This window comes from Jaculus jaculus, chromosome 6 (assembly GCF_020740685.1).
Source record: "Jaculus jaculus isolate mJacJac1 chromosome 6, mJacJac1.mat.Y.cur, whole genome shotgun sequence".
NCBI classification, from domain to species: domain Eukaryota; kingdom Metazoa; phylum Chordata; class Mammalia; order Rodentia; family Dipodidae; genus Jaculus; species Jaculus jaculus.
Window position 1 is genome coordinate 157,981,823 of NC_059107.1, and position 19,837 is coordinate 158,001,659.

At 41.9% G+C, this 19,837-nt stretch overlaps 1 protein-coding gene and 1 non-coding gene across 2 annotated transcripts in view; one reads left to right on the forward strand and one right to left on the reverse strand.

Moving 5' to 3' along the window:
* Nucleotides 1-19,837, reverse strand: part of Mrtfa (myocardin related transcription factor A) — a 201,906-nt gene that overhangs the window by 133,042 nt on the left and 49,027 nt on the right. The window lies entirely within an intron of this gene.
* Nucleotides 7,665-7,780, forward strand: LOC123461775. The gene has a single exon (XR_006637841.1). It is a non-coding gene; the product is annotated as a U5 spliceosomal RNA (small nuclear RNA).

Here is a 19,837-nt window from a genome sequence, read left to right on the forward strand (position 1 = left end):
TCCAGATCCCACGTAAGCCAGATGCACATGGTGGCACATGCATCTGGAGTTCATTTGCAGTGGCTGGAGACCCTGGCATGGCCATTCTCTCCCTCTTTCTCTCTCTCTCCCCCTCTCTCTAATAAATAAATAAAAATATTAAAGAAAAAGAAACTGCCACAGCTGTGGAAGAGTATTCAAGAACAACACTGCAGAGAGCAAGGTATGCCTACGACTAGACAGTTGTCTGTGGATCACCAGAAGACAGCCCTACAGCTCCCGAGTACCTGGTGGTGCCATGTTCATGAAGTATTCCGCCACCTACATTTGAGTTACAAAATGTAGCTTACTCATTAAACTAATATGCACTGGTAAGATCAGTTAGCATACAAAAGCTATGTTTCTTTTTTATTATTTTATTTATTTGAGAGAGAGTTTTTAAATTATTTTATTTTTTTGAGAGAGAGAGAGAGAATGGGTAAGCCAGGGCCTCTAGCCACTGCAAATGAACTCCAGACACATACACCACCTTGTGTATCTGCCTTAGAATCTAAAGTGGGTCCATAGGCTTTGCAAGCTAACACTTTAACCACTAAGCCATCTCTCAAGCCTCTAGAAACATAATGAAACTCAGTAATTTTGAGGGGAGCTCAAGGTAAGTTCTCACTCTAGCCAGGCTAACCTGGTTTTCACTATGAAGTCTCAGGGTAGCCTAGAACTCATAGTAATCCTCCTTCCTCTGCCTCCCAAGTGCTGAGATTAAAAGTGTGCACTACCACACCCAGCCGAACCTTGATAATTAAAAAAAAAAAAAAAAAAAAAAACACACACACACTCCTGCCAGGTCACTATTAGTTCAAGGCTACCCTGAGACTATATAGTGCTAGCGGAGTTAACCTACAAGAAATACTAGAGTCCTTCAGCTTGAAATAAAACTGCAAAAAAAAAAAAAAAAAAAGATGGGGAAGTAATAGGATGGAGAATGGAATGTCAAAGGGGAAAGTGTTGGGGGGGAGGGAGGGTATTACCATGGGATTTTTTTTTATAATCATGGAAAATGTTAATAAAAATTAAATTTTAAGAACTGCAAAAAAACAACTCAAATGGGGACTGGAGAGATGACTCAGTGCTTAAGGCACTTGCCTGCAAAGCCTAACAACCAGAGTTCAATTCCCCAGTACCCATGTAAAGCCACATGCACAAAGTGGCATGTGCATCTGGAGTTTGTTTGCAGCAGCTAGAAGGCCTGGTGTATCCATTCATCCATTCCCCCCACCCCCACCCCCTGTCGCTCTCTGCTTGCAAATACTTTTTTTGTTTGTTTGTTTGTTTGTTTTTGTTTTTCAAGGTAGGATCTGTCTCTGGCCCAGGCTGACCTGGAATTCACTGTGTAGTCTCAGGGTTGCCTTACACTCACAGCAGTCCTCCTACCTCTGCCTCCCAAGTGCTGAGATTAAAAGCGTGGGCCACCACACCTGGCTAAATAATTTTTTTAAAGAGCAATTCAAGGGCTGGAGAGATGGCTTAGCAGTTAAGGCGTTTGCTTGCAAAGCCAAAGGACCCAGGTTCAATTCCAGAGGACCCACGTAAACCAGATGCACAAGGGGGTGCACCCATCTGGAGTTCATTTGCAGTGGCTGGAGGCCCTGGCACGCCCATTCTCTCATTCTCTCTCCCTCTTTCTCTGTCACATAAATAAAAATAAAATGTTTTTTTTAAAAAAAGCAAGTCAAATGTACATAAAAAATAATGAGCACCAGTAAATGTAATTATACAGGTAAATAAAAAGGTAACATAAATGCATTTTTGTTTCTTTGTTTTTCTCCTGCCTTATTAAAAACACAAGTACAGGGCTGGAGAGATGGCCTAGCAGTTAAAGCACTCACCTGTGAAGCCTAAGGAACGAGGTCCAATTCCCCAATACCCACGTAAGCCAGATGCACAAGGTGGCGCATGCATCTGGAGTTTGTTCACAGATGCTGGAGGCCCAGGTGTGTCCTCTCTCTCTCTCTCTTTCTACCTGCTTCTTTCTCTTTCTCTCTCTCAAATAAATAAAATATTAATAAGTGAAATATTCTAAGACAAGTACAAAACCCTAGAGCTACAATTATATATTTTTAAATATTTTAATTATTTATTTGAAAGAGGCAGATAGAGAATGGGTGTGCCAGGGCCTCTAGTTCTGAAAATGAACTCCAGACATATGCACCACCTTGTGCATCTGGCTTTATGTTCATACTGGGGTATCCAACCTGGGCCATTAGACTCCACAGGCAAGTGCTTTAACCACTAAGCCATCTCTCCAATCCACAAATAAATATAAATATATATATATATATATACATATATATATATATTTTTTTTTTAATTTAGAGAGGGAGAGAGGATTGCCATGCCAGGGCCTCAGTCACTGTAATCAAACTCCAGACATTTGTGCCACCTAGTGAGCATGTGCGACCTTGCGCTTGCCTCACCTTTGTGCATCTGGCATACCTGGGATCTGCAGAGTTGAACACAGGTCCTTACACTTTGCAGGTAAGCATCTTAAACACTAAGCACACAATGTGTGAGTCAATTTTAACAATAATAACACAAAGGAGAGAGAAACAGTTACACGGAAACAAAGTTTGACACTACTGAAATTAAATTGGTGTTAAAGAAAGGTATGGTGATACATTCCTTACTTCCAACATTCAAGAGCTGAGGCAGGAAGCCTGAATTGAAAACCAGCCTGCACCACATATCAAGTTCCAGGTCAGCCTGGGATAATATAGCAAAGAACTATCTCAAAAAAACAAAATAGGATCAGAGCAGGACGTAGTGGCACATGCCTTTAATACCAGCACTCGGGAGGCAGAGGGAGGAGGATCACCATGTGTTTGAGGCCATCCTGAGACTACATAGTGCATTCCAGGTCAGCCTGGACTAGAGTGAAACCCTACTTCCAAAAACAAAAACAAACAAAAAAAAGGATCAGGTGGGGTGGCAGAAGCCTTTAATCCCAGCACTTGGGAGGCAGAGGTAGGAGGATCACCATGAGTTCAAGGCTACCCTAAGACTACATAGTGAATGGTTGGCCTGGGCCAGAGTGAGTCCCTACCTCAAAGGGGGGTGGGGTGGCTGAAGAGATGGCTTAGTGGTTAAAGGCACTTGCCTGTGAAGCCTAAGGACCCTATTCAACTCTCCAGGTGTCTCTCTCATTTAAAAAAAAAAAAGCACAAATAAATAAAATTAGTATTAATCCCAACCACAGTATTATGTTAATTAGTTACACTTCCAGAATCTTAGCAGGAATAATTTTCCAAAAAACATGCAATGCAAGTAAAAACTACTTAGGAAAAGAACTATTTAAAATCTCTTCAAATGGGAGCCAGGCGTGGTGGTGCACACCTTTATTTAATCCCAGCACTTGGGAGGCAGAGGTAGAAGGATCACTGTGAGTTCAAGGCCACCCTGAGACTACATAGTGAATTCCAGGTCACCCTACCTCAAAAATAAATAAATAAATAAATAAACTCTCTTCAAATGGTCTAGGGGCACTGTGCAAACAAAATATTCATCCAAGAGATTAAAATTTACCACCAGTGAGGCTGCAACATCTGAGTGGCAAGCCCCTGCTTCTCCGACCCACTCCATCTCAACTTGACAAAGCTCCCCTCAAAGAGCATTCCTGACCTCCTCCACTGAGGCTCCATATCAAGCACCTGAAGGAACAGCCACCAGCATCCCTCATCTTGTACAACTTTCAATGAGAAAGGATAAATTCCTACCCGGTGGGACCAGGAGCTCAAGGGCCACCAAAGTACCAAGGCTCTACCCAAGGAACAAGAGTCCGAAACACTCGGGCCCTAGATGCATTCTCTTAGATCCATCACCAAGCAAAAAAGTTTCACGTTCTGAGGCAAATCAAGAAAACCAAAAGTCAACCCTTTGGCCAATGTGCAGAGTAATGACTCAGAGATTTTGCCTAGCAGCAAGCGTTGTCTATAAGAAAGCTCCTAAATTCTCCCCAAAGGAACTGACTTTATTTGAAACAGATTGTGAGGAAGTTCAGGCCAGAAGGCATCTTGAAAACAGTTTCTCTTAATTAGGAGCAACAATCTAAACCACAGGGCAGCCAGCTCACCAGTGAGAACTAGGGAGGGGCAGCTAAGAAGAGCTCTCCTGGGGTCAGAATAAACCTCAAAGCCTGGACTAAAAACTTACCCCAGCTATAATTTAAATGATCATACTGATGAACAATGGGAGGAAGAAAAGCTTCATTTCACAGAAGGACCTAGCAAAAAAAGTGCTAGGGAAACTGGAGAGCCTCGTGAAAAGAATAAAGTTGGACCCCCAACCTCACATCATATAGGAATATTAACTTAAATGGGTCTAAATAGAGGAGTAGAACATATAAAAGTAGTAACAGCCGGGCGTGGTGGCGCATGTCTTTAATCCCAGCACTCGGAAGGCAGGGGTAGGAAAACTGCCGTGAGTTCGAGGCCAGCCTGAGACTACATAGTGAATTCCAGGTCAGCCTGGGCCAGAGCGAAACCCTACCTCAAAAAAAAATAAATAAATAAAAGTAGTAACAAAGGTGGAATCTTCACAACCTTCCATTAGGCAAGCTTCCTAGATATGGTACTTTAAAAAGTCTAAGTAGGGCTGGAGAGATGGCTTAGTGTTTAAGGTGCCTGCCTGCAAAGTCAAAGAATCCAGGTTTGATTTCCTAGGACCCATGTAAGCCAGATGCACAAGGTGGCGCATGCATCTGGAGTTCATTCGCAGTGGCTAGAGGTGCTGGCACACCCATTCTCTCTCTCTCTCTTTCTCTCTACCTTTTCCTTCCCCTTTCTCTCTCTCAAATAAATATTTAAAAAATAAAAAGTCTAAATAGATAAATTAGACTTCAGCAAAAGTTTAAAGCTGTATGAAAAGCCAGCCAGGTGTGGTGACACAGACTTTTAATCCCAGCACTTGGGAGGCAAAGGAAGGAAGCCCAAGGACCCATGTTCAACTCTCCAGGTCCCACCTAAGCCAGTCACACAACGGTATACAAGAGTGCAAGGTCGCACAGGCACACTAAGTAGCGCAGGAATCTAGAGTTAAGACTGCAGTCACTGGAGGCCCTGATGTGCCAATTCTCTCTTGCATTTGCACGCTCTCTCTCATAAAAAAGACGTAAGTCCACACACACAGAAAATATTTACAAATTATATAAACAACTCTTATGATTTAAAAATTAAAACTTTTTGATTTAAATACTTTAAAAAGTTACATATTATATAAAAAACTTATTTAGAGACAGAAAGATGGCTTAGCAATAAAGGTACTTGCCTGCAAAGCTGAAGGACTCAGGTTTGGTTCCCCAGGACCCACATAAGCCAGATGCACACAGTGATGCATGTGTATGGAATTCATTTGCAGTGGCTGGAGGCCCTGGCGTGCCCATTTTCTCTTTCTACCTGCCTCTCTCTTTCTTCCTTCCTTCCTTCCTTTCTTTCTTTCTTCTTTTCTTTCTCTCTCTCTCAAATAAAAAAAAAATTAAAAACTTTTAGACATGATTTGAATATAGACTTTACAAGCTTAAGTAATTTATCTTCATGTTTGTATACAAGCATCAGGACATCTTGCTACTGCCAATGAACATCAGACACCTAGGCCACTTTTCAGGTTTGGCTCAAGTGGGTGGCTTGGAAAGAACTACGTTTCCAAATTCAGAGTTCAGATTCAACTTCAAATTCGTCCCAAAATGGGTTCGAGAAAATTACACAAATTGACTTTGTATACCATTAGATTCCCACTTTAAATGTGACAAATATATCTTCAGAAATATAAAAAGGAACCAAGCATGGTGGCTATTGCTTATAATCTCAGTACTTAAGGCTGAAGCAAGAGGTTTGCTGTGAGTGCAAGGCCAGCCTGAGCTAATTACATAGTGTGTGCTTGCCATTACAATGTAAGGACTGGAGTTCAGATCTCCAGCATCCATACACATCTCAGGTGGGCATGCTGGCCACATGGAATCCTAGGGGAAGCTGGCTGACTAAACTAGGTGAAAACATGACCTCTGGGCTGGAGAGATGGCTTAGCGTTTAAGCGCTTGCCTGTGAAGCCTAAAGACCCCAGTTCAAGGCTCGATTCCCCAGGACCCACATTAGCCAGATGCACAAGGGGGTGCATGCATATGGAGTTCGTTTGCAGTGGCTGGAGGGCCTAGAGCGCCCATTCTCCCTCCCTCCCTCCCTCCCTCCCTCCCTCCCTCCCTCCCTCCCTCCCTCCCTCCCTCCCTCCCTCCCTCTCTGTTTCTCTGCCTTTCTCTCTGTGTCCATTGCTCTCAAATAAATAATAAATAAATAAAGGTGTGCACCATCACACCTGGCTCTTTTAAAAAAAAAAAAAGAAAATGTGACCTCTGGGCTCAAATAAGAAACACGGCTTGGGCTGGAGAGATGGCTTAGCGGTTAAGGCGTTTCCCTGCAAAGCAAAGGACCCATGTTAAGATTCCCCATGCCACAAGGGGGCACACGCATCTGGAGTTCATTTGCAGTGGCTGAAGGCCCTGGCGTGCCCATTCTCCCTCCCCCTGTCTCTCTCCCTGTCAAATAAGTAAATAATATTGAAAAAAGCAAGCAAGCAAGCTAGCCAGCTAGCTAGCTATCTTCAGTAAAATAAAGAAGAGAACAGCCCAAGCATGGTGGCACATGCCTTTAATCTCAGGGTAAAGTAAGAGAATCACTGTGAGTTTGAGGACAGCCTGGGATTACAGAGTGAATTCCAGGTCAGCCTGGTAGAGTAAGACCCTACCTCTAAAAATAAATAAATAAATAGAACAATCAAGGAAGACACACATATCAACTTATGCCCTCTCCAAGCACAAGTAATTGCAAATACACGTGCACTCACACTGAGGGGAAAACAAAAATGCAATAGCAAAAATAACACAAATAACAGCTACTAGCACAGCTCAGTTATAAAGTAAATGCTTAACATGCACGGTGCCATGAGTTCAAGTCCCAGAACCAAAACACTTAATTATTTATTGCAGTAATTCTACATCCCTTCCACAAACCAGTTCCAAAAGACTTAAGAATCACACAGTCAGGTTTACTACAGCAGTGGTTCCAATTCTCAGTATCAATTATTTTGTGTTACTTTCTTGTTGCTGGGAAAAACATCCAACCAGAAGCATCTGAAGGAAGGAAAAGGCTTATTTCAGCTACAGTTCCAGAGAGCAGAGTCTGCCATGGAGGGAAGCATGGTAGGAGTAGGACCCCAGAACATGTCACATCAGCAGAGACCAAGTAGAGCACCCCAGAGGGGCGGGGCTGCAACACCTCAAGGCCCACCCCCAGTGGCTCACTTCTTCCTTCAAGTCTCCACCTCCTGAAGGGCCTATAACCAGCCCAAACAATGCCCCCAGCTGGGATTACACCAGCGCATTGTGGGGAGAGGGCATTACATTCAAATTACCACAGGGGGCTAAGGAGATGACTCAGTGGTTAAGATGTTTGCTTGCAAAGCCTGACAGCCTCTCTTTGATTCCCCAGTACCCACATGAAAAGCCAGATGCACAAAGTGGCACATGTGTCTGAAGTTCATTTTCAGCGGCAGGGGGCGCCCTGGTGCTCCCATAGTCAATTTCACACTCTTTCAAGTAAATAATTTTTTTAATTACCACAAGGAACAAAAAAGAAAATACAATACTCTGGTTTCTCTTCAGATCGCATAAATCTTTCGCCTTTTACTAAAGATTTCCGTGGAGAGGAACAACTCTGAGTCATAACCTAATTTTTTGAGGCCTTGTGTTAGCAAGGCTATAAAAAAAAAAAAAGAAAATACATATGCACATACTGGTGAACTTAATTTCCTAAAACACTGCATATAAAGGGAACGATAGGTCCACAATACAATAATAGCAGATGATTTCAATATCTCATTCTCATCAAAAAAAAAAATTAGCCACTCATGGTGGCACATGCTTTTAATCCCAGCATATGCCTATAATCTCAGTGTTAGGAAGGCTGAGAAAGGAGGTTCACTGTGAGTCTGTTGGTGGGCAATAAAGCAAGACCCTGTGTCAAAAAAATAACTCAGCCCGGCATGGTGGCACACACCTTTAATCTCAGCACTAGGGAGGCAGAGGTATTAGGATCACTGTGAGTTCAAAGACATCCTGAGACTACATAGTGAATACCAGGCCAGGTAGAGTGAGACCCTGCCTCAAAAAACAAAACAAGCCAAAAAAAAATTTCAGGTGGTCAGATGTGATACACGCCTTTAATCTCAGCACTCAGGAGGCAGAAACATGAGAATGTGTGTGTGTGTGTATGTATGCATGTATGTATATATTATATATATATATTATATAAAATAAATAAATAAAAATGTCCAATATTGATGGTACATGCTTATAATCCCATCAACTAAGGAAAGTGAAGCAAGAGTTTGAATCCAAGAATTCAAGACCAGCCTAAGTATCACAGAAAGACCTTGTCTCAAAAAAATTAAAAATGGGCTGGAGAGATGGCTAAGCAGTTAAGGCACTTGCCTGCAAAGCCTAAGAACCGCTGTTTGAATCCTCCAGATTCCACACATACCCAGATGCAAGTGACACAAGCGTGCAATGCCACATATGCCCACAAGGGAGCACACATATCTGGAGTTCATTCACAGCAGCTGAAAGGCCCTAGTGCACCCAATTCTCTCTCTGTCTGTCTCTCTGTCTCTCTCTCTCTCTCTCTCTCTCTCTCTCTCTTCCCCTCTCTCTTCTTTCTCTCCTTGTCTCTCTCTTAAACAAAAAAATTAGCTTAGTGTGGTGGTGCATGCCTTTAGTCCCAGCCCTTGGGAGGCAGAAGTAGGAGGATTGCCATGAGCTCAAGACCACCCTGATACTACACAGTGAATTCCAGGACAGCTCTGAGCTAGAGCAAGACCCTACCTCAGAAAACCAAAATAAATAAAATAAAAAATTATGTGGTATATGATGGAGAATGGAATTTCAAAGGGGAAAGTTGGGGGGAGGGGTTATTACCATGGGATATTTTTTATAATCATGGAAAATGTTAATAAAAGTTGAGAAAAAAAAGAAATACATAAAAAAGAAATTATTTTATAACAGGGGAAAAAAATAGCTAGGCGTGGTGGCACACATCTTTAATCTCAGCACTCAGGAGGCAGAGGTAGGAGGATCACTGTGAGTTTGAGGCCATCCTGAGACTACATAGTTAGTTCCAGGTCACCCTGGACCAGGTGAGAATCTACTTCAAATAACCAAAATAAATAAATCAATAAAAATAATAAAAACAAAAACAACCAGTGAATATCCACACATCCTCTCACCAAAGAACAGATACTATGCTCTATCTAAGCCAAAAGGCCAAGAAGTAATCAAAATTAAGCAAATAAAAGAGTCCAAAGCAGGGCTGGAGAGATGGCTTAGCGGTTAAGTGCTTGCCTGTGAAGCCTAAGAACCCCGGTTCGAGGCTCGGTTCCCCAGGTCCCACGTTAGCCAGATGCACAAGGGGCGCACGCGTCTGGAGTTCGTTTGCAGAGGCTGGAAGCCCTGGCGCGCCCATTCTCTCTCTCTCCCTCTACCTGTCTTTCTCTCTGTGTCTGTCGCTCTCAAATAAATAAATTAAAAAAAAAAAAAAAAAAAAAAACCTTCTCTTCTTTAAAAAAAAAAAAAAGAGTCCAAAGCAGCTTCTGCCAATCCAAAAGTAACCAGACAAGTATTTTGGTGAATACAGCAAGATTATCAACATAGCAAGAAGAGCTGGGCATGGTGGCGCACGCCTTTAATCACACCCAGCACTTGGGAGGCAGAGATACGAGGATCGCCAAAAGTTCAGGGCCACCCTAAGACTACATAGTGAATTCCAGGTCAGCCTGAGCTAGAGTGAGACTCTACCTCTGAAAACAACAACAACAACAACAACAACAACAAAATATAGCAGGAGAGAAAATACAAATTGAGAAGACTCTTTCGCATCGATACTGGTGGACGATGAGCCTCCATGGTGCAACATTTTATTAATGGTGGAAGTCAATAAGGACTACTTTAATTTTTGTTGGGTTTTTTTTGTTTGTTTGTTTGTTTGTTTGTTTTCCCAGGTAGGGTCTCTCTCTAGCCCTGGCTGACCTGGAATTCACTCTGTATTCTCAGAGTGGCCTTGAACTCATGGCGATCGATCAATCGTCCTACCTCTGCCTCCTAAGTGCTGGGATTAAAGCTGTGCTCTACCACGCCTGGCCTAAAAAGCTTTTTTTCTTTTGCATTTGTCCAATGTAGGTCCCTTATGCATGTTACCAGTGAATTCTCCACTACTTCTCTACTACTGAACTACGTTTTTAGTCATGTGATTTTTTTTCCTTTCTATTTTTGTTGGAGAGAGAGAGAGAGTATGTATGTGTGTGCCAGGGCCTCCTGCCATTGCAAATAAACTCCAGACACGTGCCCTATTTTGTGCATTTGGTTTTATGTAGGTACTGGGGAATTGAACCTGGGTCATCAGTCTTTGCAAGCAAGTGCCTTTAACTGCTGAACCATCACTTTGGCCCCCAGACTGGTAATGTTTTAATAAAATTTAAAACAAAAATTAAAGTAGGGCTGGGATCAAAGGCATGCACCACTAAACCCAGCCTCAGGCAGTAACTTTTTATTAACTAAGATAAAATAAAACCAAGGAAGCTAGGGGAAAGGCTCAGCAGTTAAAAGTATTTGCTTACAAACCTGCTGGCTGAGTTTTATTCCTCAGCACCCACATAAAGCCAGACACAATGTGGCAGCCATCTATAATCACAATCACAATGTGCCTAAGTCAATGGGACATAGAACCAGGAAAGCCAGGAAGCTGGCAAGCAGCAGCAGGTGAGACCCTGTCTCATGAAAAGGTAAAAGGAGGACTGGGGACATGGCACACTCCCCACCCCTGCCGTCCCTCCTTGCAAATAAAATTAAAAAAAAAAAGAAAAGAAAAGAAAGAGGTAAAAGGAGAGAGGAGAAATACGCTGAAGTTGTCCTCTGACTTCCACTCACGCATGTTCCCATCTACACATCGTACACATAATACATATATAAACAAATAATAAATTAGAAAATGTTTTCTAAAAAAGTGAGCTGACTATGGTGGCTAACACCTATGATCCTAGCAGTCAAGAAGCAGAGGTAGGAGGACGGTGAGTTCAAGGCTGGCCTGGCTTAACAGAAACAAACATGATCTACCTGCACCAAGTGTCTAGCTCAGCAGTGACGACACTGCAATTCTCAGTCTTAGACTATATTCACTGTCCCTGACTACCAAGTGCTGGCTGTACTCTCCTACCTAGAGTCACTTAATTAAAAATGCCCCCAATACCTTTTGGAGCAAAAAATTCACTGACATGTTCCCTAGATCAGCTGGCAGTCGTTTGGCAAACCGTACCTGGTGCAGGAAAGACAGGTAAGGTAGCTATCAGGACATTTCCAAGGGATGCAGTAAGATCACACAACCTGAAAGAATATCTTCCACCTCCACATAGTCAAAATCTGGGTGCTATTTTCAAAGTGGTGTGCAGCAAATGTAGGCATTTAAGGGAAAAAATGGTTAACATATGAACCCTACAAGTACCTTGTGCTAAAAATGAGTCAATAAAAAAAATGAAAAGGGAGCTGGGGAGATGACTCAGCAGTTAAGGTGCTTGCCTGCAAAGCCTAACAACCTTGGTTCCATTCCCCAGTACACACATAAAGCCAGATGTACAAAGTGGCACATGCATCGCGATTTTGTAAGTAATGGCTAGAGGCTCTGGCATGCCCATTCTCTCACTCTCTCCCTCCTTACAAATAAATAAATGTGAGTCTAAAGGCTGGAGAGATTCCTTAGCAGTTAAAGGCATTTGGCTTGCAAAGCCTGATGGCCCAGGTTCAATCAATCCCCTAGTTCCCACATAAAGCCATATGCATTCTGGCATATGCTTCGCTTGCAATGGCAGGAAGACCTGGCTCATCCATATCCACTCTCTCTCTCTTTCTCTCTCAAATAAATAAATATTTTTTAAGTGAATCTTTCCGGGCATGATGACACACACCTTTAATCCCTGCACTTAGGCAGAGGTAGGAGGATCACCTTGAGTTAAAGGCCACCCTGAAACTACAGAGTAAATTCCAGGTCAGCCTGGGCTAGAGTGAAACCCTACCTTGAAAAACCCCCCAAAAGCGAATCTACTGACAGGCGTCGTGGTGCACATCTTTAATCCTAGCATTCTGTGAGTTGGAGGCCAGCCTAAGACTAGAGTGAGTTCCAGATGAGCCTGGGGTAGACTGAGACCCCACCTCAAACAAACAAAGAATCTACCTTTACATTAAAGTTCACACAGAAAGGATGGACAGACGTAATTACAAAAGAAATAGTGAGGATTATCTCCTTGAGTAAAGTCTGTATGTTCATATATGCATTTACATATATATATAATAGTGCATAGGTTTAAGGGGAAAGGAGCCAAGTATGATATGAGAGGTTTGATCAGATTAAGAAAAACACAGATTAAGCCAGGTGTGGTGGCTCATGACTTTAATCCCAGCACTTGGGAGGCAGAGGTAGGAAGATCACCTTTAGTTCAAGACCACCCTGAGCCTACAGAGTAAATTCCAGGTCAGCCTGAGCTACAGTGAGACCCTATCATGAAAAAACAGTAAAACACAGATAACTTTTGTGGACAAGAACAGTGCCAAATGCCTGTTCAATTGTTGCAGCAATTCTTTTACATATTTTTAGTTTCCAGATATAGAGTAAAATAGGGAGGTTTGGAGAGGATAAATAACTCTTGAACAAAGGTTCAAATTTAGTTAATTCCAGACCCCTCACTAAGAGCTATATTGTTCCAAGCACACACACAGTCTGAAAAAAAGAGATTTTAAAAACAGGAAAGAACTTGTCTGAAAACTATGAAAAATGTTAATATTCTAGTAAAGTCCAACTATGAAAAGGTTATCAGCAAAAATTCTTTTAAGGCCCATGGAAAACTAGACTTGCCTCCCAAGGCTCTTAAGCAAATATATTTAAAGTATGCACTTAAAAATTCACAGTACAGATGAGCATGGTGGCACATGCTTTTAACCCCAGCACTTGGGAGGCACAGGTAGGAGGATCACTGTGAGTTTGAGGCCAGCATGAACTATAGAGTGAGTTCCAGATCAGTCTGGGCTACAGTGAAACCCAACCTTGAAAAAGCAAAAACAAAAACAGTTCACATTACAAAGATGCTCAAATTATATAAACTCTGGACTCCATTTTTTCACTTCCACATCATATTCAATTTTAAAAATTGTTCGTTTAGTTTGATTGCAGAAGAGGTTTGGTTTTCTATCCTGTCAACTACATGGTAATCCTGTACTGTACAAGAGACATCAAAAGCTGTCAAGTAATCAGAATTGCCCTCTAGTTCTGCAGTACAAAAGAGGAAAGGTGTTATCTACAGTGGCTGACCCCACAGGTAGGACTTAACTGAATGATGAGATTAAAAACTACCAACCAAGAGTCAAACTAACATAACAGGCTTTCCAAAGTGTTCAAGTGGGCTGGGGATCTGGCTTCATAGGATAGGGAGCTTGCCTAACAGCCACAATGCCCTAAGCTTGACCCTCAGAACCACACAAACTAGGCATTGGTGGCACATGCCTGTTATAGCACTTGAGAAAGATGATCAGAAGTTCAAGGTCATACTCAGCTACATACTGAGTTTGAGGCAGCCTAGGATAATTTGACCCTACCTCAAGAAATTAATCAATAGTTAATTAACACTAAAAAATCCAGGTGTACTAGAATATTCATGAACTTCATTTACCAAGCATCTGAATACTGATGCAGAACAGAATTCTCCACAATGCAAGTGTTCTGTCTGCATACACAAAGGAAAATAACCAAGTAATTTTTCCCTTAAAAAGGTGGGCTGGAAAGAAAGCTTAGTGCTTAAAGGCACTTGCTTACAAAAACCTGATGGCTAGGATTCAAAATATAGTACCAAATACCCATATATAGCCAGATGCACAAAGTGGTGTATGTGTCTGGAGTTCATTTCCAGCAGCAACTGGCCCTGGGGTGCCCATATTCATTTCTTTTTCTCTGTTTGTCATAAAGGAAGAAAGCAAATATGCAAACAAAAAAGAAATAGGCTCAGGACATAGCTCAGTGAAAAACCACTCACTTAGTATGTGTCAGGACCTGGGTTCAAGCCCAGAAGTGTAAAAGCAAGTAACAAATACAGTGAACATGAAAAGTAAGAACTGTAACAAAAGCTCTTATCAGAGGTCTGATATGTAGAGTAACATCTGCCAAAGAAATATAACTTTGAATAAAAGCAAACTCCCTTCTTTACTTTTTTTAAAGACAGCAAGAGAAAACTGGCATGCCAAGGCCTCAGCCACTGCACTCGACTTCCAGACACTTGAGCCACCAAGTGGGCATGTGCGACCTTGCACCTGCCTCACCTTTGTGCATCTGGCTTATGTGGGATCTGGAGAGAAATAGAACATGGGTCCTTAGACTTCACAGGCAAGCGCCTTAACTGCTAAGCCATCTCTCCAGCCCTAACTCCCTTCTTTTCAAGGAAGGCTCTACTTTGTAGAAATTAGTAAGAAAAGAGAGCCAAGAGTGGTGGTGCACACCTTTAATCCCAGCACTTGGGAGGCAGAAATAAGAGGATCACCATGAGTTTGAGGCCACCCTGAAACTACATAGTCAATTCCAGGTCAGCCTGAGACAGAGTGAGGCCCTACTTCAAAAAAACAAAATTAGGGCTGGAGAGATGGCTTAGCAGTTAAGCGCTTGCCTGTGAAGCCTAAGAACCCCGGTTCGAGGCTCAGTTCCCCAGGACCCACGTTAGCCAGATGCACAAGAAGGCGCACGCATCTAGAGTTCATTTGCAGGGGCTGGAGGCCCTGGCATGCCCTTTCTCTCTCTCTCTCTCTCTCTCTTTCTCTCTCTATCTGTCTCTTTCTCTCTCTGTCTGTTGCTCTCAAATAAATAAAAATAAATTTTTAAAAATTAGTAAGAAAACAGGATAAAAATAATAATAAGAACATTGTATCTGACCAGCAAAAACCCCGCTATGAAGGAAAAAGAAGGCATACAAGAGGTAAAATGGTAGAAAAATTTTGCAGGAAGATTAAATCTTGTGCAGAACTTAATAAAATTTGTAGAGATGGGCTGGAGAGATGGCTTAGCGGTTAAGCACTTGCCTGTGAAGCCTAAGGACCCCCGGTTCGAGGCTCGGTTCCCCAGGTCCCATGTTAGCCAGATGCATAAGGGGGCGCACACATCTGGAGTTCGTTTGCAGAGGCTGGAAGCCCTGGCGCGCCCATTCCCTCTCTCTCCCTCTATCTGTCTTTCTCTCTGTGTCTGTCGCTCTCAAATAAATAAATAAATAAATAATTTAAAAAAATAAAATAAAATAAATTTAAAAAAATTTGTAGAGAATTTTAAAGCAAGTTGCAAAGTGTTTAAAAGAGCCAGCATGATGGCGCATATCTGCAATTTCAGCACCAGCAAGGAGAAGCAGGAATATCAGGCAATCAAGACTATTCTTGGCTATATAGCAAGTTTAAAGACAGCCTGGCTACATGAGACCCTGACTCAGAAAAACAACATAAAGAGTTTGTATGGATATTGTTAAAATATATTATTTATTTATTTATTTATTTATTTATTTATTTATTTATTTATGAGAGAGAGGAAATGGGCATGCCAGGGCCTCTAGCCAGTGCAAACGAACTTCAGACGCACATGTCAACCTTGTGCATCTGGCTGTACATGGGTACTGGGGAATCAAACCTGGGTCCTTAGACTTGGCAGGCAAGGGCCTTAACTGCTGAGTCACCTCTCCAGCCCTCATATGGATCTTTTTGAGATAACGAAAATACAATACTAGAGTATGGTAACAGTTGTCCACATTTACTAAAAACCACTGAACTTCAAACAGTTTAGTAGCAAGTTATAGTTCTAAAAGCTGTTCTTTTCAGAGAGGTGTTTGTTCACCAAAAAAAGAAAACATTACTTTGGGGTTTCCCTGACTAAACCATAAGAGGGTAAGCTATAGTAATTCATTCAATAGACGGAAAATAACAATGAAAAGTTTCATAGTGAAAAAATATTAGGTGGGTGTGGTGGTACATACGTTTAATCCCAGCACTTGAGGCTGAGGTAGGTGGATTGCCATAAGGTCAAGGCCACCTGAGACTACATAGTGAATTCCAGGTCAGCCTGGGATAGATAGAGACCCGACCTTAGAAACCCTCTCCCCACACAAAAAAATTAAATGTGTCCCATTCCAGCTGTTGGAAGGACATATATCTCAGGTAGCTCTCTATAGATCTTCAGAATACAAAGATACCTCCTCCCTACTTTAAAAGTAGAAAGAAGGCTGAAGAGATGGCTTAGTAGTTAAGGCACTTGCTGGCCAAGCCTAAGACCCAGGTTCAATTCCCCAGAACCCACGTAAGTCATATGCACAAGGTAGTGCTTGTGTCTACAGTTCATTTGCAGTGGGTGGAAGTCCTTGTAAACTCATTCTCTCCCCCCCCCCCATAAATAAATAAATATTTTTTAGAAAAAGAATTTTTAGGGCTGGAGAAATGGCTTAGTGGTTAAGGCATTTTGCCTGCAAAGCCAAAGGACCATGGTTTGATTCCCCAGGACCCACTTATGCACAAGGGGGTGCAAGCGTCTGGAGTTCGTTTGCAGTTGCTGGAGGTCCTGGTGTGCCCATTCTCTCTCTTCCTCTCTCTGCCTCTTTCTCTTCTCTCTCTCAAATAAATTAAAAATAAAATAAAAAGAACTAAAAAAAAAAGTTTGAAAAAGTAGAAAGACAATAAATTTGGGAATGTCAACTGTGCAACAGAAGAAGGAACATTCCCATGACTTTCATGTAATGGAGGAGAAGCTTAAGTACTCTGATACTGAGTTAGTGCTTCTGACTAAGGAACACAGAAGTTCCTCCACTGAAAGAATTTCAAGAGAAGACTTAAGGATAGCAAAAGCAAAATTTTAACTTCTCTCAAAGAATATGTGGTAATTTCTTTATAAGCATGAGGACAACAGTCAATTCCCTCAGCTAGCTGAAACTGTCAAATGGGGAAATTTTGGTATTTTTGGAGAAGTTAAATTTGTGTTGGTTCAATGATTCTTGCAGTAACTTTCCAAAGTGGCAAAACTGCTCTTCATTTACCCCATTGTAGATGCAGATATCAAGCAAACCATACCTGACAACAACCCTAATTCATACTTGTTTTGAGTTCTGAAAATATTAACCTAATCTGACCTCCTCTGTACCAACTTCAGCAAACCCTGGGTCAAGAGTCTCAACTTCCCAAAACAGCAGTGTGTCTCTAATTTCAGACCTGCTTGTCTCCTCCTCGCCTTTGGCTAAATCAGTAGCAAGTCCAGAAGATTAAAAAAAAAAACAAAAACTTCCCATACACGTATTTCTTTGTCCATATTATACTGTTCTAGTCGATATAAATGAAACAACATAAACCAGTATATCATTCTATTTCCTCAGAATGGCTACAATAAAGGTCAAAACAGTTCAGGATACTATCTTCACAATATCATTCATGTACACCTAAAACTTTGTGTTATCAATAACTTCATATCATTTAAATAAAGGAATATGTGTGAAAGTTCATAGCAACATACCTAACAGTATGCATTCAGTGAATGTTACTGTCTCTTTCCTTTCCATTAATTCTTATAATTCCCAGTTATTCTCATTGAAATATTTAAAAAAGAATAAAAGAAAAATCGTTTTCCAACTAATGGCCCAATCCAGGAAATTCATACCACCAGGCAATGGTCAAGTTCAGCTTTACTCTACCCTTTCCTCCTTACTTCCTAGGTTTCAGTTTCTACCCAAGGTCATGCTCTTTATGCTATAGGAAGTGGCTCAACTATTTTTTCCTTATAACAATGTGCCAAAGATCCTGTTCTATGTCATTGAGAAAGCCAGTCTCTCAAAAACCTACTTATGCTGAAGTTGTGGCTTAGTGGTGGAGCACTTGCCTAGTACATGGTACCTAGGTTCAATCCTCAGCACAGCAGAAGGAAGGGAAGAAGAGAAGGAAGGGAAGCAAAGGAAGGCTTACAAAGCCTGATGACCTGGATTCAGTTCACCAGTAGCCATGTAAAGCCATATGCACAAAATGGCACATGCATCTGAAGTTTGTTTGCAGTGGCAGGAGGCCCTACGGCACATTCCCCCATATTCATTCTCTTTTTGTCTCTCTCTGTCTCTCTCTCTCTCTCTCTGCCTTTCTCTTTCTGTCTCACCTTAATTAATTAATTCACAATAGATCAGACTGGCTTTGGAAGCTGGACAGTCAGGTACATCTAAAGTCCTTTCTCCCTTCTTGGGCTGGAGGGATGGCTTAGTGGTTAAGGCATTTGCCTGCAAAGCCAAAGGACTCAGGTTTGATTCCCCAAGAACCACGTAAGCCAGAAGCACAAGGGGGCGCATGTACCTGGAGTCTGTTTGCAGTAGCTGGAGGCAGTGGCATGCCCAGTGTCTGTCTGTCTGTCTGTCTGTCTGTCTGTCTGTCTGTCTCTCTCTCTCTCTCTCTCTCTCTCTCTCTCTGTGTGTGTGTGTGTGTGTGTGTGTGTGTCTACCTGTCTTGTGTCTGTTTGCCTCTCTCCCTCACTCTCTCAAATAAATAAAAATATTGTTAGGGGGCTGGAGAAATGGTTTAGCGGTTAAGCCCTTGCCTGTGAAGCCTAAGGACCCCGGTTTGAGGCTCCATTCCCCAGGACCCACATTAGCCAGATGCACAAGGGGACACATGCATCTGGAGTTCGTTTGCAGTGGCTAGAGGCCCTGGCGCACCCATTCTCTTTCCCTCCCTCTCTCTCTCTCTCTCTCTCTCCCCCTCTTGCTCTGTTGCTCTCAAATAAATAATAAAAACAAAAATTTAAAAAACAACAATTTTAGGGAAGCAGTGGTAGGAGGATCACCATGAGTTCAAGGTCATCCTGAGACTACAGTGATTCCAGGTCAGCCTGAGCTACAGTGAGACCCTACCTCGAAAAACCAATAAATAAATAAATAATAGATAATAACAATAATTTTGAAGTCCTTCCTTCCTAATTGGATCTTGGCCTCTTATCAGCCTTAACTTTAGCCATGGTTTCCCTCCACTTCCCACCAGTACATCAAACTTCCTTCTGGGACACAAAATCCTTGACACTTCTATTGTTTCTTCTATTGCTTGGAATGTTCTCCTCCACCACCACCACCTTGTGGGTAATGATAACCCTGCCTGGCATTCAAGAAGCACACAGTAAAATATAGCCATTGTTGTGCATTATTTTTATTATTCAGATCCAACTGAAACATTTTTCTAAAGCCTTCCAATTCCCCAGAGTTAATCTAATTTTCTCCCCTCCATACTCCCACAACATTTGTCCATTTTTCTATCTGAACAGTTACGTTTGTTGTTTCCAGAGTCCCTTTTTCCTTCCTGTCTTGTCCAAGCAGGAATCATCTGTTATACAGTTCTGCAGCCCCATGCTTAGCAGTGTCTGGCACATACAAGGCATGTTCATATATTTGTTGACCAGAAAGCCCAAATGACCCAAATTCACAATATGAATTAATACTAGAATTCTTTTATCTTGGTATATTTAAACATTTAAACAGTTCAAGGTCTAATCCATATCTCTATTATTTATTTTGTCTTGTTTTGCTTTTCAAGGTAGAGTCTCACTCTAGCCCAGACTGACCTGGAATTCATTATGCAGTCTCAGGCTGGCTTCGAACTCACAGTAGTTCTCCTACCTCTGCCTCCCGAGTGCTGGAATTAAAGATATGCGCCACCACACTCAGCATAATACACATCTCTACTCTTATG